The 27775-nt window shown below is 37.3% G+C and overlaps 1 long non-coding RNA gene and 1 pseudogene across 7 annotated transcripts; one reads left to right on the top strand and one right to left on the bottom strand.

Annotated features, from left to right (window-relative positions):
* The first annotated feature begins 2458 nt into the window (after window positions 1-2458).
* Window positions 2459-27017, top strand: LOC149122259 (uncharacterized). 7 transcript variants are annotated; one of them, XR_016220233.1, is made up of 6 exons: window positions 2459-2566; window positions 4985-5046; window positions 7021-7159; window positions 15668-15784; window positions 22090-22158; window positions 26575-27017. It is a non-coding gene; the product is annotated as an uncharacterized LOC149122259 (long non-coding RNA). The 7 variants fall into 7 exon arrangements; XR_016220230.1 differs by having other exon boundaries at window positions 4985-5200; XR_016220232.1 differs by having other exon boundaries at window positions 2465-2591; window positions 4985-5200.
* Window positions 5762-7477, bottom strand: LOC100349499 (heterogeneous nuclear ribonucleoprotein K-like; annotated as a pseudogene).
* Window positions 27018-27775: the final 758 nt, after the last annotated feature.

Raw genomic sequence — 27775 nt, 5'->3', positions numbered from 1 at the left:
TGGTGGGATTCTGATGTGTTGTTGCATTCTATTGGCGAGAATTTTATTGAGGATTTTTGCACCTATGTTCATCAGGGATATTGGTCTGTAATTCTCTTTCAATGCTGCAACTTTTTCCAGCTTAGGAATTAAGGTGATGCTGGCTTCATAGAAAGAATTTGGGAGGATTCCCTCTTTTTCGATTGTTCTGAATAGTTTGAGAAGAATTGGAGTTCTTCTTTAAATGTCTGGTAGAATTCAGCAGTGAATCTATCTGGCCCTGGGCTTTTCTTTGTTGGGAAGGCCTTTATTACTGTTTCAATTTCTGTCTCAGTTATGGGTCTGTTTAGGTTTTCGATGTCTTCCTGGTTCAATTTAGGTAGGTTGCATGAGTCCAGGAATCTATCCATTTCTGATAGGTTTCCCTGTTTGCTGGCATACAGGTCCTTGTAGTAATTTCTGATGATTCCTTTTATTACTGTGGTGTCTGTTGTTATGTTTCCTTTTTCATCTCTGATTTTATTGATTTGGGTCTTTTCTCTTCTTTTTTTAGTTAGTTGGGCCAATGGGGTGTCAATTTTGTTTATTTTTTCAAAAAACCAGCTCCTCGTTTGGCTGATTTTTTGTAATGTTTTTTGGATTCAATCCTGTTGATTTCTTCTCTGATTTTAATTATTTCTCTTCTCCTACTAGATTTGGGTCTAGTTTGCTGCAGGTTTTCTAGATCCATGAGATGCATTGAAAGCTCATCTATTTGGTGCCTTTCCAATTTATTGATGTAGGCACCTGTCGCTCCCCGTCTTCGTGGAGGAACGACACAGGACCCTGCGCTGTTCTTTCATCTGCTCGGCCCTTCCCGGGTTTGCTGCTGGTTCTTCCCGGGTTGGCTACCATCCCTTCCACCTCCGTGGAAGGGCGGTTCCCCCTGCCACCTTCCCCACTTCCGCGGGGGAGCGGCACACCGCCGGCCGGCTCTCTCGGGGGCTGAACAGGTGTTCCTTCAGATAGATGTTCCCCTTAGATGTTCCTGGTGCATGTTGTCTCTCTCCTCCTTTATAGTCCTCTTCCACCAATCCCAACTCTGCTACCCACACGCCGAGTATGCTGCTCTCCTCCAATCAGGAGCAAGGTCAGCTCCTGAAGCTCAGTCAATCAAATTGGCGAGAGGCAGCTGCGTAGAAGCTGCTACTCCCTTCTCAGCGCCATATTGTGGGAGAGCAGATGCATAGAATAAGTCTTAATTCCAGTAACTCAGTCTAGTCCAGGTTGCTCCCCACAGGCACCTATTGATATAAACTTTCCTCTTAACACTGCTTTTGCTGTATCCCATAAGTTTTGGTATGTTGTGCTGTTATCCTCATTTGCTTCCAGAAAATTTTTGATTTCTCTTTTAATTTCTTCTATGACCTATTGTTCATTCAGGAGCATGTTGTTCAATCTTCATGTGTTTGCATATGCTCTAGGGATTCCTGAGTTGCTAATTTCCAGCTTCATTCCTCTGTGGTCTGAGAAGCTGCATGGTATTATTCTAATTCTTTTAAATTTGCTGAGACTTGCTTTATCGCCTAGTATGTGGTCAATCCTAGAGAAGGATCCATGTACTGCTGAGAAGAATATAAATGCTTTCTGTGTAGGATGAAAAGTTCTGTAGATATCTGTTAGATCCATTTGGGCTATAGTGTCATTTAAATCTACTGTTTCCTTGTTGATCTTCTGTCCTGTTGATCTTCTATTTCTGAGAGTGAAATATTGAAGTCCCCCAGTACTATTTTATTGGGGTCTAAGTCTCCCTTTAAGTCCCTTAACAGATCTTTTAAATAAACTGGTGCCCTGTAATTAGGTGCATATACATTGATAATTCTTGTATCTTCCTGTTGAGTTGATCCCTTGATCATTATATAGTGCCCCTCTTTGTCTCTCCTAACAGTTTTTGTGGTAAAGTTTATGTTGTCCAATATTAAGACGGCTACGCCCGCTCTTTTTTCATTTCTGTTGGCATGGTATATCTTTTTACAGCCTTTCACTTTCAGTCTGTATGGATCTTTGCTGGAAAGATGTGTTTCTTGTAAGCAGCAAATAGATGGGTTTTGTTCCTTAACCCAATCAGCCAATCTGTGTCTTTTAACTGGACAGTTCAGGCCATTAACGTTCAATGTGGCTATTGATAAGTAGTAATTTTGCCCTGGCATTTGCCAAAGATAGTTTTGAACTTCCTGTGATCTTTTGCTGTGAGGTTTCCTTCCTTTACCTTCTTTCATATTGATGACCGTGTTTCTGTGTTTCTGTGTGTAACACATCTTTAAGCATCTTTTGCAGGGCTGGACGAGTGGCAACAAATTCTTTCAATTTCTGTTTGCTGTGAAAGGTCTTTATTTCACCTTCGTGCACGAATGAGAGCTTTGCAGGGTATAATATTCTGGGCTGGCAGTTTTTCTCTCTTACTACCTGGGCTATATCTCGCCATTCCCTCCTAGCTTGTAGGGTTTCTGAATAGAAGTCAGCTGTGAGTCTGATTGGAGATCCTCTGAGAGTAATCTGACGTTTCTCTCTTGCACATTTCAGGATCTTTTCTTTATGTTTCACTGCGGTGAGTTTAATTACAACGTGAAGTGGTGAGGATCTCTTTTGGTCATGTATATTGGGGGTTCTATGAGCTTCCTGTACTAGGATTTCTCTGTCCTTCTCCAAACCTGGGAAATTTTCTGCTAGTATCTCACTAAAAAGGCCTTCTAATCCTTTCTCCCTCTCCATGCCTTCAGGAACTCCTAGAACCCGAATGTTGGATTTTTTAATAGTATCCTGAAGATTCCCGACAATATTTTTTAGATTTCTGATTTCCTCTTCTTTTCTTTGGTTTGATTGTATATTTTCCTGTGCTCTGTCTTCTAAGTCCGATATTCTTTCTTCTGCTTCACTCATTCTGTTTTTAAGGCTCTATAATATGTTTGTCATTTGATCAATTGAATTCTTCATTTCATTAAGATTTCTCATCACTATCACAGTTTCATGTTCTACTAGTTGTTTCATTTCATTTTGATTCCTCCTTAATATTTCATTTTCACAAGAGACATTTTCTATCTTGTCCATTAAGGATTTCTGTAGTTCAAGAATTTGTTTTTGAGAACTTCTTAATGTTCTTATCAATTTTTTGAGATCTGCTTCTTGCAGTTCTTCTATCTCATCATCTTCATAATCTTGAATTGAGGTGTCTATTTCATTTGGGGGCGTCATAGTGTCTTCCTTGTTCTTGTTACCTCGGTTTCTGCATTTGTTGTTTGGCATATTGGAGATATTCTTTGGTTTCTTCTCGTTATACTGTGACTCTAGATTAAGTGGACTGTCTGCTTTTGATGGATCCTTAGAGGCTGTAATGGGTTTGGCCAGAGAGCTCTGTTTGGTTCTTCAGGGTTAAGGGTGTGCCAAAGGTGACTCACCCAGATTGTTCTCCCACTTGCTCTCTCTCTCTCTCTCTCTTTTTTTTTCTGACTCAGTTGGGACGTAATTCCACACAGCTGAGTGGAATTGAGGGTAGCTGATGTATGAAATCTGGCCCCTGTGGGTATTTGTCTGGTTACTCCTGGGACCACACAAAGAGTTTATGGAGCCCTCAGTGTGGTCTCAAATTTCTTAACAGTCTCTCACCAGTTTGCCCAAGTTACCGAGTTTGTGTACTCGGTGAGTTCTCTCGCCCTTCCCTCAGATTTTCACAGTCTCAGTTCATTAGCTCCTCACTTTCACTAACTAAGTCTTAACCTCCTGTTATTTCTCCCCACCAGAGTCAGGTTTTTCTGCTTGGCTAATGGCCGGTGCCTCTTTACATATGTAAAATGGCGCCTGCTCTTTGTCTTACTCGGCTTTGTAAGGTGAGTGGAGAGGCTAATGTCCGTGCTGGCTCCCCTTATTTGTTCGTTTTTTCTCTCCTCCAGTCCGCCTGGTGAACTTTCCCCAGTGGGGCTTCAGGCCTCGTTCCCTGTAGGCTCTTTCTGCCTTTCCCCGCCAATGTCTTGAGTTACCGAGCTTTTTATCTCACCTCCCCTTCCAGTGCTGGCATGCAGACTCTGCGGTGCGGCTTCTGCTTTAATGAGTTTTTAACAGAGTCAGTGTGACTGCAGAGACAATGCTAAGAACATAATGATATTCTCTTCCTCTGTCCCTCCCTTCCTCCTACCCTCCTTACTTCTCCTTTTCTTTTTTTTTTTTTTGATTTTAATATAAGATATTTTAAATTTACATTACAGTATAAAGGCTTAATAGTGCACCAAAAAGAAGTTTAATAAGCAAAAAGACCCTAGTTTAGTGGGTATGCACCCATACCTTCCCATTTCTCCTATGTGGAAACATCTAGGTGTGACCTTGGTGGGTCATAGAAAAGATGCATCTTCAACTTCATAAGCAAGATTGGCCAGTTCTCCACGGTGGTTATATCATTTTACATTCCTATAAATAACATTAATTTAAATTGCTCTGTATCTTTAATGCATTTAAGTGGCATTTGGTGCTTCTTGATTTCAACCATAGTAATATGAGTGTATGTGAAATAATTTTTAATTGTGGTCTTAAAATGAAATTTCCTGGGGCCAGCTTTGTGAGTTAAGCCTCCTCCTGGGATGCCAGCATCCCATATGCTAGCTGATTCAAGTACCAGCTGCTCCTCCTCTGATGCAGCTCCCTGCTCATGGCCTGAGAAAAGCAATGGAGGATGGCCCAAGTACTTTGGCCCCTGCACCCATGTGGGAGACCTAGAGGAAGCTCCTAGATCCTGGCTTCAGCCTGGCACAGCCCTGGCTATTGTAACCACTTGGGGAGTGAACCAGTGGATGGAAGACCTCTCTCTCTTTATTTCTCCCTCTCTTTGAGCTCTGTCATGTAAATAAATTAATTAATTTAATTAAATACAAATTCCTGATAATTAAATATAGTAAGCAGTTTTCCATATGCTTATTAGCTAGGTTGCTTTTTTTTCCCACTATACTTTTGTAGTTATCCCATCTGTCTTTGTTTTCAGAGTCAAAGAAACAAAGAGAGAGACTAACAGAAAGAATCCCAGTCTGCTAATCTAGTTTGCAAGTAAGTAATTTTAGCCAGGACCTTGACCAGCCAAAGTGGAGAACCAGGAATGCAAAGCAGGTCTTCCTCTGGGTGGTAGGGGCACCACTTCTTGAGTCATCAGTGCTTTTACCCAGTGTCTGCACTAGGAGGAAGCTGGAATTTGCAGCAAGAGGTGAGATCTGAACTTGGGTAACTCTAAAATAGGCAGCAAGCCTTATTCACCAGGCTAAATACCCACCCATCCACCCACCAAATATATTTCTTTATTTTTGATTTTTAGAATGCCTTTACATGATCTGGATACAAAATGTACCTTATATGATCTGTCATAAATACATACTGCCAATTAGTTTCTACACTATGGTTTATCTATTAGTTCCCTTAAATTGGATTGGTGGTCAGAATTCTATGATTACTTGAGATATTTTGTACCTTTTTTACCATGTACCATCCCTGGATAATCTTTATAACTCTGAATCTGATGGATTTTACTTCCATGATTACATGTATATTATGTGACACATCAATTTTTTGGCGGGGGGTTCACTAAATTTATTTTAAAAATCATAAAATGCTTCTTACAAAAGAGCATTAAATTCTGCACACTGCTCTGAACAGATGCCAGGGGTACGTGGACTAGTTACTATTTTTCCCTGTCCCACCCTACTCCCCCCCCCGCCAAATGTTACCATGACCGCACAGCCAGATGAGGGATCTCTTCATTTCTTCACTAGTCTTAGAAAAACTTTCCAGAATACTGCTTCATACTGTTCTGCAGCAAGTATTGTGCATTCTGTGTCTGGTCCTGTGTTTCTGTAATGGTAATGATCTGATCCTTGAATCCTTCTAAAGGCTCATCAATTTTGATGGATGCTCCTGAGTCAAGATGGATTTGTTTAGTCCATTGAACACCTTTGTTATTATTTTTTTTTTGACAGGCATAGTGGATAGTGAGAGAGACAGAGAGAAAGGTCTTCCTTTTACCGTTGGTTCACCCTCCAATGGCCGCCATGGCTGGTGCGCTGCGGCCAGCGCATCGCGCCGATCCGAAGGCAGGAGCCAGGTGCTTCTCCTGGTCTCCCATGGGGTGCATGAGCCCAAGCACGTGGGCCATCCTCCACTGCACTCCCTGGCCACAGCAGAGAGCTGGCCTGGAAGAGGGGCAACCGGGACAGAATCTGGCGCCCCGACCGGGACTAGAACCTGGTGTGCCGGTGCCGCTAGGTGGAGGATTAGCCTATAGAACTGCGGCACTGGCAGAACACCTTTGTTAATAATAGATCCAGCCAATAGTTACTTAGGCAGTGATAATAGGCCGGCCAAGATCACCATATGAGCCACGACCCCCTGCATAGGAATAATCATGTCTAGGGCCACCCTGTGGTCCATAAGTCATCTGCCATTCTGATGGGCTCCATGTATCTATTGCAGAATCCCATGCTTCATCAGAACTGAAACCAACCATCCCATCATAATGGTCTCCAGGTCTTCCTCTTCTGTAATAAGCCATTAGATCACCACTCTAGGTGGAAGAGGAAGATTAGGAGCTCTGTTATGACCTCAGACTCATTGACGAGGAGTTGGAGGTGGTGGTCCCCAATGAAGGCTCGTATTGTCATACTCTCTTCTAGAAGGAGGCATGAAATGCCACCATGACTAGGAGGTCATCAAAACCACCTCCTCCCCACATGGGAAATCCCACAGGACATCCATGGTGGTCATCAAACATCATTGTAAAACCACCATGGTCATAAGTTTCATTGTAAAAAAATTGCAATCATAAGGCTGTGCACGTCCTTTGATGTCAGACTCAGATACAAGATCAAGGATGATCTATATGCATTCTACAACTCTATCAGGCTCTACTCCAATAAGAACAGCTTTATCAGTGGAATGAAGACAGTGTTCTTGACAAAGCGTGATTGTTGTGTGAGCGCCCTCTTGAAGTTCTTTGATTTTAGTGCCTTTGATCCCAATAATTCCTCCTGCCAGATTGATGAATCAACAGTTTCAACTCACAGTCAAAGTCACTTCCTTTAAAGTGTTGGTAATTTAAGCATTCAAGAGCATCAGATTTGAGCTGAGCTGGCTGGTTGCAGAGGATGATGGCAACTGCAGGCCCTCTTCCAAGGTAGGGATGATTTTCTTCAGAATTTCTCCAGTGTTTCATATCAGCACTGATACTCAGTATGCACTCAGAGCCACTGCTGTCTGGGACTGAAACACTGAAATTGTAGTCTGGACAGAGAGCCTTGATAGTCTTGCCTCCTTCTTCAATCCCTGCCCCGGGGTTCTTGCTCTGAAGCAGAATGTGTAATTCAACCATCCCATCAGTGTTTCTAGATCCTTTAAATGCTTGTTTCTCTGCCGTATCTTCTGTGGGATGTTTTAGAAGTTCACCATTGATTTCAGTGCTGGGCAAGGTTTCCTCCGGCTGTTCAGTTTCCATTTTCTCATATTAAACAGACACCAGTCTGCAGTTATTACATATCCTTGCAGAGCAGAACTGAAGTATTTTGAGCAGGACCAACAAGTGACAAGCTAGTGCTGCAGTAGCCACGTGGGGCTGCCAAGACTGCCATGGCTTGCTCACTGGGAAGACTCAGCCAGTCACACCAATACCGACACAATCAATCTTAAGGAGAATATTTGAATGTGACACCTAATTACCAGAGCCATTTAAAAGCAATTTTTCTTTTACATTTTTCTTGTTCTTTTTTTAGAATTATTTATTGGAAGATCAGAGTTACAGAGAGAGCGGAAGAGAGAGAGAGAAAGAGATCTGTCTGCTGATTACTCCCCAAGTTTCCCCAACGTCCAACACCAAGCCAAAGCCAGGAGCCAGGTGCCAGGAGCCAGGACCTTCATCCAGTCTCCCACATGGGACCCAAGCACATTTGCTGCTTTTCCCAAGCCATTATCAGGGAGCTGGATCTGAAGTGGACGTGAGCTGGCTCCCATATGGGGTGTGGGCATCGCAGGTGGTGGTGGCTTTACCTGCTATGTCACAATGCTGGCCCCCATTTTTTTCTTCCCTATGATACTAAAATAAGTAAGGGAATGAAAACGGTTGGATATCCTATTACTGGCTTGAACGTGGAGGGGGACCACTACGTGGTAAATAATGCATGCGTTTAGTTGCTGAGAGTAGTGGGGACTTCAGTCCGCTCCCACAAGGAAATGAATTCTGCCAACAAAAAGAATGGGCTTGGACACTGAATTTTCCCCAAAGCCTCCAGACAGGAACTGTGTCCAATCAACCTCTTGACTTCAGCTTCGTTTACACTCTGCAGAGAACTCAATCACAGAATCAAATTTCTGACCTATAGAAGTGTTAACTGATAAATGGAAATTGGTTTAAGCTACTAAGCGTGTAGTCATAAAATATTTAAAGTGTCTAAATTGGTAATATACCAATAAAAAAGTAATGCATATTCGGTACCAGAAGTAAGGTACTTCCATGATAAAAATATAAAACGTGGAAATGGTTTTAGAATTGGTCAGTGGAAGAAATCTGGGAGAACTTTAAGAAGCATTATTTCAAAGCCTCTCTTTGCTTGAAAAATTAATAGAAAACTGTACTTTAAAGACAATGCTGGTTACAGTTCAGAAGGAAGTGAAGACTATTATAAAGAAATTCTGAATGATCTTCCCAGAAGACTAAATCATTTAACTGACATTTATTTGAAATCTAGATTTTAGAATGCTCCTCATGAGGGCTCAGAAGGAAGTGAGAAATATGTTATTAGAAACTGGAGGGAAGAAGATACTTTTATGTGGTAGCAGGAACCTTGGCAAAATATATCCTGCAGTTTTGTGGAGAGCAGAGCTTGTAAGGGACAAATTGGATGGAGAACTAAGAAGATTTACAATCGAAGTGTTGAAGACAGTCCTTCCTTTCTTGCTGCTTGTAATATTAGTGAGAAGAGATAGACTGCGGGAAGAACTATTAAACAAAAATGTAAAGAACTATTAGACAAAAACTCAATGATTTTTTTTAGAAGCCTACCCTGATGGCTAAAGACATTAACATTGTTTCCAAAAGCATGATATAGAAGTATAGTGGAAGGCATTCCTTAGATGTTTTATCATTGCCACTGCAGGGTTTCTAGGAGGGTAGAGAAGTGATTATCACATGATCACTGGTGAAAGTAATTCTTTTTAAAGATTTATTTATTTATTTGAAAGACAGAATTACAGAAAGAGAGAAAGAGAGAGATGATCCTTGTGCTGGTTCACTCCCCAGATGGCCACAATGGTATGAACTGGGCCGACCCAAAGCCGGGAGCCAGAAGCTTGCTCCAGGTCTCTCATGTTGGGTGCAGGGCCCAATCACTTGGGCCATCTTCTGCTGTTTTCCCAGGCACATTAGCAGGGAGCTGGAACAGAAATGGAGCAGCCAGGACTTCAACCGGCACCCTTATGGGATGCTGGCACAACATGTAGCAGCTTTACCTGCTATGCCTCAACGCAAGCCCCGGTGGAAGTGATTTTTATCCAGTAGAGTCAGCCCCTGTGGGATCTGCAAGGTTCTAAAGAAAATCATATCAGCAAAAACATAGGTGGGGCAGAAAAACTAATAAGAGAACACAAAATAAAAGGAAGCTGTGAAACCCACAATATTTTCCTGGCACAGTGATTAAGCTATTTGTATTAAAATTTTGCTGCCTTTTATGCAAGTGAGATGTTGACTCAAAGGGTAGACCCAGAGCCTGCAGGATAGAGCTGAGAGCCCCAAGGGCCAGTAGTGGCATCCACAGGGGAGGACTTTCAGGACTCACCTTCTAGTCAAGAAACTCCCCCTTTCATTTCAAATTTTGTAACTGTTTCAGAGCAGTGAATGCGGTTTACCTTTCGTTTTCCTTCCTTTTTAAATCGTCCTTTTTGAAGCTCTGCAGCCATCATCCTGTGACTTTCCTGTTGTTTTATATAGTTTGGGTTGGGACCCATTCTCATCTAAATTAATTTTAGAGTCCACATATATTGATACATCAGACTGCAGGAGCTGCATGTCATGAAGTGTTGCCTGTAATGACCCAGGAGATCCGTTCTACCAGTTCTAGATGAGAGATTTTACATTTGGGAAAAGGAGATAAAACTTCAGGCTTGAGGTGGTGCTACAATGGAATGATACCTTACTGAGTTTGGGAGCAGTGAGTGTGTTCTTTATCTGTGACCGCCGTGCATATTTGGTATTAGAGTGTGGATTGTGGGGGTCAGGATTCTAAAATGGTCATGAGATTTCTCATACTCTGATCCACAGTATCCAGACGCGTAACTGGGATAGCTTGCACCCACGTGATTATGTAGTTTTATATGAGACAGTGAGAGCTTTGCCAGGTGGGGATGACTAGATTACTTGAACTGTTTAAAAGCAAATATGTATGTGCAGCTGGTCCTGGAAACAGAAGCCAGAGAATCCATGATTAGAAGGATTTGATGTGTCCTGCTGACTTGCACGGGAAGGCAGACATGTGGTGGGGGAAACAAGCGGCCTCAAGTAGCTGAAAACCAGCAAGGAACGAGGGACCTGTCTTTCTGCCACAGAACTCAATTCTGTCAAAGAATAATGACTGTGGAACCAAATTATCCTTGGAGCCAACAGACAAATACTACATTCAGCCAACATTAGCATTTCAGCACTGCCGTAAGCTTAGTAGAGAAACAAACACATTTGTGTCAGATTTGGAACTACAGAACTGTGAGTTACTAAATGGATATTTTTAAGCTGCTGTATTTGTAGTCAATGATTGTGTCACAATAAAATGCTAATATAAGTGTTATCTTTTGATTAGCAAGGAAGTAATTCAATTGATGAAGTTAAATGATCAGTCTTTTTTTGTGGATTCATAGTTAATATGCTCTATAGCTAAGGTCAAAAAGTTTTTCCCAATTTAAATTGTCACACATTTAGGTTTATTATTTATCTCAGATGAATTTTTGTTATGCAGTGCATGGTAGTTAAGGTTCCTTTTTGTTTCTTCAGATATCAGGTTAACCTAGGGACACTTGTTAAAAAAAATGATCCTTTTTCTGACTGGGTTAACTAGATAGTTTGAAATTTAATTGACTGTGAGGCTGACACAGTGGCACAGCAGGTTAATCCACTGTCTGCAGTGCTGGTATCCCATACGAGTGCCAGTTTGAGTCCTGACTGCTCTGCTTCTTATCCAGCTCCCTGCTTGTGCTCCAGGGAAAGCAGTGGAAGATGGCCCAAGTCCTTAGGCCCCTGCACCCAAAGGGAGGCCCAGAAGAAGCTCCTGGCTCCAGGCTGTGGCCTGGCCCAGCACCAGCTGTTTCAGCTATCTGGGGAGTGAACCAGCAAATGAAAGATCTCTCTCCTTCTCTCTCTGTGTAACTCTGCCTTTCAAATAAATAGAACAAATCTTTAAAAAATTGATTTGCTGTGTACAGTTAGTTTATGGACTCTCTGTTTTGGTCTGTTGAATTCCATATTCCTTCATACACAGATAGCCCTCATCTTGATTATTGTAAATGATGATAAGTCTTTAAATCAGGGATTTTAAGCTCATATTCATTTTGGTTCTTTTTTCCTATGTATTTTCATATTAATATTAGAACCAACATGTCAATGTCAACAAAGAGGCCAATCTTATTTTCCTTCTCAGAATGGTACATTTGTTAAATTGATGAATCAACATTGAGACATCATTATTAATATCTACTTCATGCACATTCTATGGGTTTTGATAAACAAATTCATTCAATGATTTTTATCCATCATTGCAGCACTGTGCAACAGTTTCACTGCCTTAAATATTCTCTACCTTTTCATCCTTTCCACCCCTTTAGCTGCCAGCATCCCCTGTTCTTACAATTAACATAGATTTCAACTGTCAAATAATTGGAATGATATGGCATGGAGCTTTTTTTGATTTGTCAAAATATTTGTTCAAATATTTTCAACAAATCCTCATAAATGCTCACTTCATTTTTTTTTTTTTTGATAGGCAGAGTGGACAGTGAGAGAGACAGACAGAGAGAAAGGTCTTCCTTTTGCCGTTGGTTCACCCTACAATGGTCACTGCAGCCGGTGGACTTCGGCCGGTGCACTGCGCTGATCCGATGGCAGGAGCCAGGTACTTCTCCTGGTCTCCCATGGGGTGCAGGGCCCAAGGACTTGGGCCATCCTCCACTGCACTCCCTGGCCACAGCAGAGAGCTGGCCTGGAAGAGGGACAACTGGGACAGAATCCGGCACCCCGACCGGGACTAGAACCCAGTGTGCCAGCGCCGCAAGGCGGAGGATTAGCCTAGTGAGCCACAGCGCTGGCCAAATACTCAATTCAAAAACAACAGTGAAGAAACAATGAAATGGAACTATACTGCCATGCTTAATTGGATATGATTTTATTCCCATAGAATATAACTGCTCCTATTTTATAGATATTATATTATTTTATATCACAGGGATAATTCTGGTCAAAATTGCTACAGTTCTCTACAACATCAATATGAAATTTACACTTTTCAGATTAGAAGCTCATAATTCAAATCTCAGAATCTAAATTTCTATAATGTATTTGATTAAATTATTTATCTTCTGTAATTTGGTGCTTTGTAAAATACAATGGAGCTCATCACGATATTACAGTCATTATATTTGTGATACTTGTGAGTTACTTGTATAATATGTGCCCTGTTTACTTGAGAAATAGAGAAAGAGACAGATAGCTGTCGTGTACTGGTCACTCTGCAGCAGTCAAGTTTGGCCAGGGCTGAATCTGTGAGTCAAGAATGGAATCTAGATCTGTTACACGGAGACTGGAACCCAATTCCCTGAGCTATCCCTGCTGGCACCAGTGATACGCATTGGCAGAAAGTGAGATTCAAAGCCAGTTACTTCATTGTGTGCGACATCAGCAGCTTAACGTCTTGATTGAACACCTGCTCCCAGGAAGCAGGCTTAGACTCTAGATTTTAATAAGCATTCTCTGTTAAGCATAAATTTCAGGGTTAGCCCATACTTTAAAATAAATATCTTAAATTGGTTAAGTCTAGGTATTTACTAGATTTTAAAAGATACATCGTGTTGACAAAGTATAAAGCACTATTGGCAAACCTAACACAAAAATTAATTAAATATTTATTATTAACTTTTTTTTAATCTTTTTTTTTTTTTGACAGGCAGAGTGGACAGTGAGAGAGAGAGACAGAGAGAAAGGTCTTCCTTTTGCCGTTGGTTCAGCCTCCAGTGGCTGCCGTGGCCAGCGCACCGCGCTGATCCGATGGCAGGAGCCAGGAGCCAGGTGCTTCTCCTGGTCTCCCATGGGGTGCAGGGCCCAAACACTTGGGCCATCCTGCACTGCACACCCTGGCCACAACAGAGAGCTGGCCTGGAAGAGGGGCAACCGGGACAGAATCTGGCGCCTCGACTGGGACTAGAACCTGGTGTGGTGGCGCCACAAGGCAGAGGATTAGCCTATTGAGCCACGGCACCAGCCTTATTATTAACTTTTAATAGTTTGTTCACTGAGGCTTTTTTTCTGACTACAATTGATTAAAAATTTTAGACTATAATTTTGGACTATAATTGATTAAAAACAGATCAGTCTGACATTGCACTCCATTTCTATTATTCAACATACTTTTTACTTTACTGGTTTCTGACTCACATATATAGACAGATACACACATGCACACACACAACACATACACACGTCTCTTAGTTAAGCCTCACTTGCTCACTTGATACTACAGATCAAGTGTCAGTTAGACCTTTTAAAACTGTATGGAAAAAATTATAGTTGTCACTTCCCTTATAGATACAATTGTCCTTTTACTGTTGGTATTGTCAAATACAAGAGCAAAAATATAAGAAAAGGAAAAACAGAATTGTTCAGAAAAGCTTAGAAAGAGTATAGGAACAGTAAGCATATAACATTGGGCCAGAGGAGAGAGGGCAGGAAAATCTGGCTACAAGTACAAGACTAGCAGAGAAGGTATACTTGGAGATGCAATAAACTGAGAACTTGTTCATAAGATCTCAAAAGAGGTTTTCCTGAAACATAATATACATGAGGTAGCTAGATATGTGTATGTGTGTGATAATGTTGTGTGACTAGAATTGAATCTGTGGTTACTTAGTTGACTTTGTTTTGTCTGACAAACAAAAACAAGCAAAACAATATTACAGTGCCTTGATCAATAAAGTATTAATTGATTTAAAACACAAGAAAAGGAATTTCAATGATAGCAAATGACAGATAATCCAAGTAAAATCAAGGAAGACTTAATTGATGGAAGTGTGCCTTTGGCCTAGTGGTCAAGATATTGATTGGGCTGTCCACAACCCATCTAACAATTTCTGGGTTTGAGCTACAATTCTAGCTTCCTGCCAATGTGCACCCTGGAAAGCCCTGGTGATGGCTCAAGTAATTAATTGCGTTCCTGCCATCCATGTAGGAAATATGTACTGAGTTCCTGGGTACCAGCTTCAGCCTCATCTAGACCTGACTGCTGCAGGCTTTGAGGAGTGAACCAGAAGACAGGAAGTCTCTTTCTCTCTGCTTCTCACTACAGAAGTAAAAAGCGGCAAGTGTTGTGATGCAGTTCATTAAGTGTTGGCCTATGATGCTAACATCCCACAGAGGCACCAGTTCTAGTCTCAGCTGCTCTACTTGTGATCTACTAATGGGCCTGGGGAAGCAGCAGAAGGTGGCCCAAGTACTTGGGCCTCTGCTAGTTATGTGGGAAACCATGAAGGAGTTCCAAGCTGCTGGCTTCAGCCTGGCCCAGTCCCATCCGTTGTAGCCATTTGGGAATTGAAGGAATGGATGGAAGATATATATCTGCTTGTAACTCCACCTTTCAAATAAGAAAAATAAAAAAGAAGTAAATACAAATTTAAAAATAATAATCGACAGAATGAATACCATTTTTAAAACACAGCAGAAGAGAACAAACCATGCTTCTATTTATTTCAACTATAATTCAGTATAATTCTCCTTTTTTGGGGGAAATATTTAGATTTTAACCTGATTTTAATTAAAGATATTGGTCTTCCAAATTGAAGTTTCCCAAAATTCATCTTTGTGGTTTATTCTCTAAGGGCCATTATAGAGCCCCCAGAAAAACTGTTTGGGAAAGTAATAGTGATTTCTAGGTGAGTGAATACCATCTCTCTTGAGAGACTGTATCTGGAGAGGATCCCTTATTTAAATTACATTAAGAAAAAGCTTGCTTCGGCATTTTTTTGGGAAAAAAAGGGAGATTGAAATTGCATGCATTTATTAGTACACGGTTGAGCCATTAGAACAACAAAGCTGTAGTCTAATCCTATGGGTTGAATTGAAGCCAGGGAGCATATTATGTGTTCTGTTCAATATATTTGAAAACTGTTACTTGCAGTTCAGGTAATCATAACTATTACCATTTTTACTTTGTTTAGGTAAGGAAATAAAAAAAAAAAAAAACAGGGAAAAATGAAGAAAATAGCCATGTCCTTTCATCTGCCCCTGTTGAGGTCTGCAGTTAATTGCATCAGAGGTTTAATTCTTCATGCAGTGACACAATTCTGGCATGATGGCAGTCTGGGAATATTACACCACCTCTATAGTTGTTTACATATTTCGTTTATGATCAAATGTGATGAAACTCTTGACTCTCTCCTTTCCCAGTGATCTTCTCCTAGCAAAGGACAGAAAACTTCTAGCAAGTCTATTCCTTGGAGGCAACATATTCTGATTGTATTTTATATGAAGTTATCTGTATGTTCCTGATGGACTTGAAAAACTGTAAGTTAATAAATGACCAGGGCCTTAGAAGAAGTGAGCACAGAAATATCTTCTGCCAAAACAGTCCAAAGACAATAGCTAGATACTGTAAAATTCTGGCTTACTGGGAGCATCAGAATACTAACCACCCTGAAGTTGGTTTTGCCAAGCCCAATTTGAACCATGTGACTAGTTGTAGATTTTGATTTTAAATGAACTAAAGCATCTTACTTTTTTAAAGGCTTTATTACACAGAGCCTCAGTACTCTCTGTTAAAGCAGTACTCTGGCCAAAGACAAATCAAAGCTTGGCTTTCCTAGGTTTAATCTTTATTCTCCCTTATCAGAAAATCAAGATATATGACATAGTAAATTTGTCTCACCTATCAAAAAAATAAAATTACAAGCAATTCTCATATAAATAACATCATGTTACTGCATAGTTTTAAAATGTTGAATGCTATACTAAAAAAGGTGACTGTAATAGTTTCATTTTTGACTATTATCATTATCTCTTAATAAATACTGAGATTTCTTCAGAACCTGAACTATTTAGCTTTCATTTCATAGAAAATAATCAATAAGGATCAATGAAAGCTCTTTTTTATTCCAAAGTAATTATATATTAGTAGTACTATAAAGAATTAAGGAACTAAATTGATTTGGGGAGGAAGTAAATCATTGACGTAATACCAAGGTTTTTAAAAGGAGACAATTATTTTTGCCTTTAATTCAAATTTTTTTATTTTAACCTAGAGAGTTACAATGTGCATGGGTTTGAATTGATTTTTAAAATGGTAACAGTGACTAAATAAAATAATTTTCCAAGATATGTCAAACATTAAATATTAAGTGTTTTAGTTACTTATTCAGATAAACTAAACTAGGTAAAATTATGGCCTTATGCCACTATACATTGAGTTGACTGATGAATGTTTTATTTTTCAGATATTTAAAGATAATTAGAAACTACCAACAAATGGATCAACAAATTTTCCCTTTTGAAAATGGAAAATATATATTTCTTATGATGATAAAATTTCTCAGAGTTCCTGTTTATGGAACTGCAGAAAAATAGATGCCAATGATCTACTGTAAAATCATCTAGAGGATTAGCTTATTATATAAATAAAAGCTTTTTTTGATAGAAACAATACATTAAAAAGGAAACAATGATTTAAGATGTTCCTTATCAGAATAAATCATGGGCTATAAAATAATACTTTTGTTAATATAGGCAAGTGAAGTGAATTTTTTGGAAATAAAAGAATTCTGGTGAAAATCCAGGATTAAATATAAAATCTATGGGCATATACTTTCTTTCATGTGTCATAGTAGTTTTCTGTCATGTCACACTTGTCATCAGTCAGATATAAAATCACCAGTATATTTTATGAGCATATTTGAAGATTAATATTTTATTTATCAAAAAATTAGAAAATGATGGGATCCTGATTTTATTTTAATTTTTGTGTTAAATCATCTGAATAGCTTTTGGAAAATATTAGTGAGTGATTTTATACTATGTATAAAAATTATGAGCCCCATCAGTCTCATGGAGTGCACCTTACTCAAAGTAATGATTCCTGAATCCTGCTATGGACTCTATCATAAAGGCATAAATTACTATCTGTTGTGCTATAGCAGTTGTTTGTACTTGTTAAATGGAAAATTATGTTAGTGTAGCCAGAAAATTGTGTTAAGTCACCCACTTTTTGAACTGGACAAAAAAAGCCATAATTGGGGAATTGAATTTGCCCCTTCGACAAATAGGAAAAAACTTTCAGCTTGGCTTCACATATAGACAAAAATCTTATAGCCAGAATCAGGCAATTCAGACAATTCAAACAGAAATTTCTGACCTCTACTTTAATATAATTAAACATTGTTTCTTATTTTATTTAGTAAATGAAATTGCTTATGTCACAAAATAAGAAAATTTTTGTTGGCAAAATACTATTTTCACAAAATGCAATGTTTGGATATTAATTCTCCCTATTTTTTCCCCTTAGAGTTAATGAAGTCTTCATAAAGAATTCACTAGGTTTCTTTTAAAATGTAAATTTTCAAATTGACTCTAAGTTTACAAAAAATTCAAAAACCAATGTAAAATAACCAATATGATACTGAGATGAAGAAAAAAACCACAAGAATAACACTTTCTGATATCAACTTTCTTATATAACTAAAAATATAATAATCAAGAGAGAGAGGTATTGGAGTAGAAATAGAAAAATGGGTCAACGAAACAGAATACATTATCTCCTGGCTCATTTCCCAACAAAGGCTAGGGCTGGTCTAAACTAGAAGCACAAGTCCAGAACTCCATCTGGGTTTCCTACATGGGTGACAGAGCCCCAAACACTTGGGCCTAGTTGCATTGACTTTCCAAGTATATTAGCAGGGTGCTGTACCTGAAACAGTGTAGCCAGGACTAGAACCTGTGCTATGATACTGGAAGCCAAAGCTGGAAGCTGCATCTTAACTCAATGTGTCACTATGCCAGTCCCCAAACAACTAATTGCTGACAGAAGTACAGAAATAACTCTGTTAAAATAATGAAAAAATCTTAAATTTTTATTAAAGATTTAATTATTTTTCCATTAAAGATTTTATTAAAGAAATTATAAATCTTTAATAAGTATTGCTGGGATGTGTGGACTTACATATGCAAAACAAATGAATCAAACACGAACAACATTCTACATCTATACCTGGTACCAGATATAAAAATTCACTTAAATCTGCCAGAAAACAAAAGATAAAAACATAAAGTTTCCAAGTGAAGTACAGGAGATACTTTTTGTTAACTTAGATTAGGTGAAGTTTTTATTTTTTTTAAATAAAAACACAGCCAAAGACACACATATATATATATGTATGTATATATATTTTTCTTTTTAGAAAATGGCAAATTTTACTTTATCAAAAAACTGAACTTTCAGTTTTTGGTCAAATTTTTGTTACAACAGTACAAAGATTGGTATCAAATCAGCTAAAGGAATTGTGTCCAGAATATATCATTTTCAAAATGGAATAAATAATTGAAACAAGTAATTCAATTTTTAAAAAATAGACAAATGATTTGAGCAGTCACTTCATTAAAAGAGATATTTAATATTCAGTTAAAGAAGGTATTTGGGAGATGGTGCTGTGGCACAATGAGTAAAGCTGATGCCTGCATTGCTGGCATCCCCTGTAGGTGCCAGTTCAAGTCCTGGCTGCTCCATTTCTGATCCAGCTCCCTGCTAATGTGCCTGGGAAAGCAGCTGAAGGATGGCCCAAGTCCTTGGGCCCTGCACCCATATGAGAGACCTGGAGGAAGCTTCTGGCTCCTAGCTTTGGGTCAGCCCAGCTCCAGCCATTGTGGTCATTTGGAGAGTGAACCAGTGGATGGAAGACCTCTCTGTTTCTCTGTCTCTGACTCTCTCTGTAACTCTGTTTTTCAAATAAATAAAATGAATCTTAAAAAAAGAAGGTATTTGGATACTCAATAAACTCATGAAGGAATGCTTAGCATTGTTCATCAGGGAAATGTAAATTAGTACCACAAATAAACACCGCTATGTATTAGGCAAGGAAAAAAAAATGGAAAATGTCAAGACTTGCTAAAACATATAGTGCTAAAATTAGTGAATTTGTAAAATATTGGGTTGAAGATTATATATCTTTAAGTGTTACTGAAATAATTTATAGAAGGTTGACTTTACATCCTAATTGCTAAGTATTATCAAATATCTCTAAGTATGATAAGCTATTAACTTGCTATTAATGAGAGTTGGTTCATAATCATGATTTTAAATAGTCATCATAATATTTTTGCTGACTTTTTACCATATTTTGTTGTTATTAGTATAGCTTTCTAATATGATTCATGTTATTTTCTTGATAGGATTGACATAAATATCAAGTGCAATTTTTTCACTGTCTTAAATACTTATATTTCAACATATTGTATTTTGCAAGAATCTTCTAAAACTGTTTTGTGTTTTGAGTAGTAGTATAATAGAAGTTATTAATATATATTAAATAATTATATAATGAACTTTATAGAATTATTTTATATAATAACTATAATATATTAAGTATACATTTATATATAAATCTATCCTATAACATCAATTAAACTATTATATCCAATAGACAGATAAACTAATATACATGCATTTCTAACTTTAATTAATTTGTATTACTGTTTACATACATGTTTAATGAAAAATCTGTACCCATATATTTTCTAAATTCAGTAATTTAATAGAGGTCTACTACAGTTAAAAATCACTCTGAATATGAATATTTGTACCCTGTATACATTATGGAACTTATACTTCTTCATGGAATCATATATGATAATCATTCTTTTGCTTAATACATTTTTAATACCCCCCTCTCTGCTAGATACTATATAACAATTAATAAAAGACAACGCCCCTTCCTTAAAAGAGCTGATGTTTTATTAATCATTCACAAGCAATAAACAGGTACATATAAAATATAATATCAGTTGGTGATAAGTGCTAAGAAGTAAAACAATGTAGATAATGAGGTCAGAATGGGATCACATTCAACCATTTTTAATAAAATAGGTCAGAGAAAGAATTTAAGAAGTGACATTTTAACAAACATCTGAATGAAGTATTAAAGGGTGCTTGGTCCATTGCTATAGCAGAATATCACAAACCAGGTAGTTTATAAGGAACAGAATTCTCACAATTCTTAAGGTTGAGGAGTACAAAACCCAGGTGTTGGCAGATGTGGCTGAGTGGTGAGGGCTTTCTGGCTGCATCTGTATCTGGTGGGGGGCACAGAAGTGTAAAACTGGGACCAATGCTGTGTCCTCACACAACACAGGAGTAGAAGAGAGAGAGGGAACTCACACCCACAGACCCTCTCCATGGTCGTGTTAGCACATACATGAGGATGGCACACCCATGAACAGAACTCCTCCCTTGAAGTCCCATCTACCAACACTATTGCATTGGCTATTAAGTTTCCAACACTTGGATTTTAGGCAGCATGTTCAGATTACAGCAGGCACCATGCCAGTATCTGGGAGAAAACTGAAGAACTTGAGGGAGGTTTGCTTATTGTGTTTAAAGAACCATAAAGAGTGAAGTCTCAGGTGGCTCACACAAAAGCAATAGAGAGGGATGGAAGTCAATGAGTTTGCAGTGCTAGTTCATTATGGTGAGACACTGATCAAGAGGATGTCAGATTATCCTCTTGTTATGGAAAATATTGGAGGCATTGAAGAAGTGATATGATGACCCTGAAATATTCAAAAGATCATTTGGTTTCCATGGAGAAGGAAGCTGAGTTTGGAAATAAAAATTAGGGATGAAAAGATAAGTTGGCTTTAATTATAATCTAGGAAATAAAATATATTGCTTGGAACTTGGGACTGAAAGAACAAAATCTTCTAATGCATTTGATGTGAGATAAAGAAATGAATCAGATATGACACAATTTTTTGGCCAAACATATGGGTCTGTGAAAATTCTGTATGGAGAACAGATTTGGAGGTAGAAATATTACTGTTGGCCAAGTAATATTTGATTCTTATTCTTCATCCAAGGAGAAATGTCAAGTTAGCTCTGGACTTAAATAATTTAAAATTTCAGGAGAGCAAACTGAAATGGAGATAAAATTTGGAAGTTGTCAAAATACAGGCAGTATTTAAACTTATAGGAAAAATGATAGAGAGGGTAATGAGAATAGATAAAGATACTGAAAACTGAGAAGAGAAAACTGAGATTGGGAGGAAGAGCATTGAATAAATAAGACTGAAAAGAAGCAAAAGTATGACAGAAAGCCAGGACAGTGAGGTGATCTACATATCAAGTGCTGTATTTGAAGAGCCAGACAGGGGCCCACAGTAAACACCATTGAGAATTTGAATATAAATGAAAACAAAGAATTGAGCACTAAGAATTTGGCACTATGGAGAGAATCCATAACATTGTCAAAAGCTGTTTCAGAAGAGTATTACAGACAAAATTTTTATTGAAATCCATATTTTTTAGTCAAGAAGAGAATAGAAAGCCACAGCTTCTTCATAAACCACAATGAATCATTTTGTGCCCGTAATACTAGCATGCTTTCTTCAGGTAAACAGTACATGCATCTGATCTCATTCACTAGTGTGTCTTCATTTCTTAGAATGTTTCCAGTCACATAAATGCATGTTGAATGGATCTATGCAGGGTATAATTAATTTTTATTAACTGAGATATTTGAATGTAGGGAAAGTTGATAAGACAGAATTAAGTAGAATTTGAACAATTTCATTTTTATGATACAGAACTTCATATAATTCTCTGTTTCTAGGTTATCTTCTAAGAACTAAGAGTGATTTATCTTTCTTCTAAGTTGGACTTTCAAGTTTGTAATAAGAATGTAAGTAATATTTATAGCTTCTCATGCCACTGTGCCAATAGAGATATCAATAACTGGAATTTATAGCTCTGGTTTAATGACAAATTTGCTATTTTTGAAATGAGATGTCAAAAGAATGGCTTGGTTTTTATAACTCTAGTGCAAGAAAGACGTGATTAACAGCACATCAGCAGTGCTCTTAACACAGTTTTCAGTTTCACAATTACATGGGAAATTCATTGTTATACTGCGTGGGCTCTGATGATTGCTGTGAAACCATATAGAAAATACACACATTCCTAATAATAAAAATCCTTTTATCTTCTATTTATTATTTTGTAGAACCTCTGAATGGATTCTGTCATCCTCTAAATTCATATTATTTTTGTATTGAACATTTTTATTACCTAAATATTCTTCTATGTATAGAATTCTATACCTGATCGTATGGACACACTTGGAAGATTGAAGCTTGTCCTGTGTAGTATGCACAATTTAGGAACTATGTCATTGATGTTTTCCAACCATATGTTTTAAATATGAATTTAAGGTAGAAAAGACAAATATATATATTGTTTTATTAGAAGTATTTTATCTCCAAGGATATTTGTGGATGCTTTGATACCCAAATAGAATTTTCTTTTATGCTTATAAGTAGTATATTGAACAAGCATGACATATGGACTTATCAACAGAAAGCAGTTTTATCATTCCCAGTGACCATTGAAAATTCATTTGGTAAGGAAGAACATTTGGCCTAACAGTTAAAATGCCAGTTAAGGCACCACATCAGGGTACATGGGTTTGATTCCTGGCTCTAACTCCTGACTCCAGCTTCCTGGTAATGCAGCCCCTGGGAGGCAAGAGTAGTGGTTCAAGTAACTGGGTTCTAATCACCCACATGGGGGACCTGGATTTTGTTCCCAGCTCCCAGGTCCAACTCCTGTGGGCATTTGGGAGTGAACCAGTGTATATGAGCTGTCTCTCTCTCTTGCTCTCTGTTTCTTCTAATTCTAAATAATGTGTAAGTTTTCTTTCATTCCAAATCCCAAAACAAATATCTGTTAAGCAATTTTAATCCGTAGTTTCATCAATTAATCATAACCACATTCTGGTTTGTAGCAAATACTTTTCCATCATGGGTTCATATTTACTTGGGACATAGTTTTACTAACGTGATTTATGAGGAAGTTTAGAGATAACTTCCTTTTCCTCGGTTTGCTTCGCCTGTTTGACCCTTTGGTTACGACCATGTATACAAAACAGCAGAAATAAAAGGCTTCCTTGACTTGTGGTAATTTAAGATATCTACTACTTTCCAGTCTAAGCAAGGGTTTAAAAGAAATTCTCATGCAAGACATTTTAGGAAATTTTAGAGCTTCCTTACTTTTCCCTTCTGCCCACAACTCTCATTTCACAGACAATACCAATTTTATTAGTCTAACTACTACTCTTTCCTTAACTTTTTAAATTGCCTCATTGACTTCTGTCAATTGAAGCTCTCTGGGGCTCAAATACAAAATTCTTTCCTATATGATTCCTCTTAGTCTACTGGACATATAATTTGTTTTATTATCAATGATACTATTCCCTCAAGTATTGTCTGTCTGTCCGTCTGTCTGTCTATCTATCATCTATCTATCTCTTTCTCCTGTATTACCACTGGCCAGTGTGGTAGAATCTAGTGCTATGTTCTTCAAGCATGAATGCTAACATAAGTGTAAAGTGTTCCATGAAGTGTACGACTAGCATCATTCTGAGTTATCTCATTGTTGCCCTTTCACTTGACTTAATGTGAGAAGCACATTCCCTTTTCTCTCCTTGTGTTAGAACACATTTTTCTAATGTTCTCCCACAAAATTTGTCTTCAGTATTTTTAAAATATCTATTTATTTAAAAGGTAGAGCAATAGAAAGAGGGACTCACACACACATACACACACACACACAGAGAGAGAGAGAGAGAGAGAAAGGAGAGAGAGTTCAAAAGAGAGAGAGCTCTCCTGTTCACTGGTTCACTTCCCAAATGGCCACAAAAGCCTGGAGCTCCACCCTGGTCTCTCATATGGGTTGCAAGGACCCAAGCACTTAGATTATCTTTCACTACCTTCCAAGACACATTAACAGAAAACTGACCAGAAACAGAGCAGGAAGGACTCAAACTGGCACTTGGATATGGGATATCAGTGTCACAAATGGCAGGTTAACCTACTATACAACACTGATCTCTTTGATATTTGTGTTTACTTAGAGATAGTGAGAGATCTCAAGTCATCCAGGTAGTTCTGAATTTGCTATGTAAGTTTGTATTTTAGTTCACTTCCCATCTTACTCTGATATCTTGCATGTATTTTAGAGGACCATCAAACCTCCAGTTCAACACTAGAACACTAGCCTGTGTCTAATCATTTGAATCATTCTGTTGCCCTTAATTGCAATTCATGTTCTTTCTTTTCTAATGCATCTTCAATACATTACATTTTAAATAAAAGGGTCTGGTCTTCATTTTATTATGAATTTTAATCATTTAAACATCATGATGTCAATATGAATATTGAAGTCATTAAACATCAGGGAATGGTGTATCACATGTGATACTTGTTATATAAGCAAAGAAGATAACCTCATGCTACTCCAAAAAATGATTTTAATTTTGCTTCAGCAATTCCAATACTATTCATTGATATTTATGAACCATTACATTTCTAAACACTGGTGGATTTTTTTTTTTTTTTTTTTGCTGGAAGACAGAATTTTCTCCCAGAAAGCTTTTTCCCATGATGCCATAAATGAGATGCTATTTTGAATATGCATGATTTAATACATTTCAATGGAAAAAATGCTTCCTGAAAACTTTTTATCACTATGCAAACATTACTTAATGGTATAAAAATATGAATAAAATCTCTACAATGAAAGAAACAAAAATCCAAGGGGAATATTAAATATTTCCATGTTTATTGTGGATATTGCTCATTCTCTAAAAATTGTCATTTCCATGAGGCTGTGATTTAACAATAGATTGATCTTACTTGAGCTAAAGACAAGTTCAGGCATTGCCTGTGGATAAGGTTAAATAACTTGTTTGTCACTGTTGTTGGCTTAACTTTTTCCACTTTTAGAGAAAATAGGTTTGTATTTTCCTAAATATATTTTTGAATGAAGATAATTGTAACAAAGACTATGGTTTACTAGAGAGGAATTTCCTACTTTATAAAAAGCATTGCATCTTTTTTGATTTGGAAAAAATGATAACCACCTCCCAAAAATGGAGGTGAAGATCTTCTGAATAACTGAATTTTCCTGTAAATGACAAGTTTTCATGTATAGTTTAATGCAAAAATTTGACTTAAGTATTGATATAATCTTGATATTCTGACATTCTGGTCATGTTGCATATATTGAACTACATGAGCATTTAGCTCATTTTCTTATGTGGGATTCCTTAAAGCAATTACAAGTATATTAAACAATGACAGATGGTAAATATGAATATTTAGGATGTGTGAAAATTAATTGGGGTATTTTTAAATGCATATGAATATTACATTTACTTGAGGTTATAAAGAAGAAAAATGAACTATGAATGAAATGATGTCTAAAATGATGCTTTTAACAAGATTAGAAAATTACTGAATTATGAAACACATATAGTGATAGTCACTAATCTTAAAGTACTATCAATCTGTGACCAAATGAATCATTTGAAAAATGAAAATGCTATACTTTTAAAAGGCTCATTTAACTTACATATAATTTAGCAAGCTGATGTACTTAAATTTTTTAAGGTCATAAAAGTGAAATTATTTGTAAGTGGTTAGACTTGGAAAATTTGGATTTCTTGCCAAACAAAAATCATATTAATGATACTGTTTTTGAAATATTAAACACATTTTGCAGGTTTAGATTTATTGTAAAATAAAACTATAAATTATAAGTTTTTCTGTTTTCAATTTGTCAATTATATATTTTTCTCTTAGAATCAGTTACCAAGTACATTTTAGAAAATGGCTAATGAGTCGCTACTGTGTGCCTAGCTATGCTAGCTATTGGCAATATAATGGGTGTTTTCACCACCAACAGGAAATTGTTTAAACACTGAGCTGCACTATATAGATACAATTGGATCAGGGGAGATATGTGTTTGGTGCTATGAATACAGGGAAAATATAATACAAATGCAACTCTGAGTGTCTTCTCATTATTGAATATTTTTCAACTTTCAAAATTTTATATGATTATTTAGTTTTTTGTGTTATATCAAATGAATTGATTTTATAAGATATTTTTAATAAATGACATCAAATATTTTAGTATTTTAAGAAAAACAAGTGATTAATGGAAGAAAACATTTAAAGTATAATTTTCCTTTTATAGAAATTAAAAAGAAAATAGTCTGATATTCAAGTGTACCAATTTCAGTGATTTTTCTTTGCAGCTATAGTCAAGAGGATGAATCACTGCATTGCCTGTCTCAAATTTGTGAAGAATTGCAGAGGAGATTCTAAGATACTCCTTCTCAGATAATCATCTTCTCCATCGTTAGCGCTTAATCCCAAGATTCTTTCAAGTTCAGTAAATTGTTCTTCGGGTAAAAGCTGTAGCCTGATTCTTCACGTATGGGCAAATTATCTTCCTCAGATGTTTCAGTTTATGAACACTCCAGTTGTTCCCAATAGCCATGTATTTTCCAGATTCCCAGTTAATTTGGTAAGGGGATTTATATACATGAACTTTTGGTAGATCTATGCCGTAGCCCTTATTTTGAATTATATTTGAGTCCAGAATAAATTATACCCTTTGTAATGCACAGGCAAGTTCAAAGCCAAAAAACAAAAGTAGAATAAAACAGGAGATAATTTCTTTGTACATGCCTTACTTAGAATATTCAATATTTATTCATATTTAAAAAAACTTTAACAGCTGAATTGGATTAAAATTTCTCCTTGTCTTTTAATTGAATTTTACATTTTTATTAATGTCCAGAGTAAAGAATAATCAATAGAAAAGAGAAATATACAATTTGCACAAGCATACTATGTTTTAAATCCACACCATAGTAAATAGTAATTCATAGCATTCTAGCTGCATATCACTTATAAGATGTTCTGGGGCAAAAATCTTGAAAGATTGCAATCTCCCTCGACAGCACGCAACTTGATGAATGTAAGTAAATGAGAGCAAAATACCCAAGAGGCTAATGAACAGAAATGATAAAAATTTCAAAGCCTTTAGGCTAATGAGTGTTTTTATGAATGATCATATAAACTACAGATGCAGGAAGTGCATTTGAAAAATCTTAAATCCCTCCTCAGAAAACTAGAAAGTGCAGAGAATTTTCTCAAAATGATAATGGGCATCTGAAAGGATTCTCCTAAGGCCAGGAACAATGAAAAGGTGTCAGTGTTCACCACTCCCATTCACTCTCAAGGTGGAGGTTTCTGGCCACTTCAGTAAGTCAAACAAAAGTAATAAAAGTGATCAACTAAGGGAAAATGAGTTTGGATAGTAGCATGAAGAGACAGGTAGGTGTGAGAGATATTTTCATTCTCTTGATTCTGAAGATGCTTTCATAATGCAAACCATAGCAATCAAAAGGAAGCAGAAATACAGCTGCATGCTTACTTTGGGTGGTTACG

This window comes from Oryctolagus cuniculus, chromosome 14 (genome assembly GCF_051225735.1).
Source record: "Oryctolagus cuniculus isolate XC-2025 breed Fujian yellow rabbit chromosome 14, ASM5122573v1, whole genome shotgun sequence".
Lineage (NCBI taxonomy): Eukaryota > Metazoa > Chordata > Mammalia > Lagomorpha > Leporidae > Oryctolagus > Oryctolagus cuniculus.
Note: the sequence above shows the minus strand (reverse complement) of the source record. Positions and strands in the feature narration are given on the sequence as shown.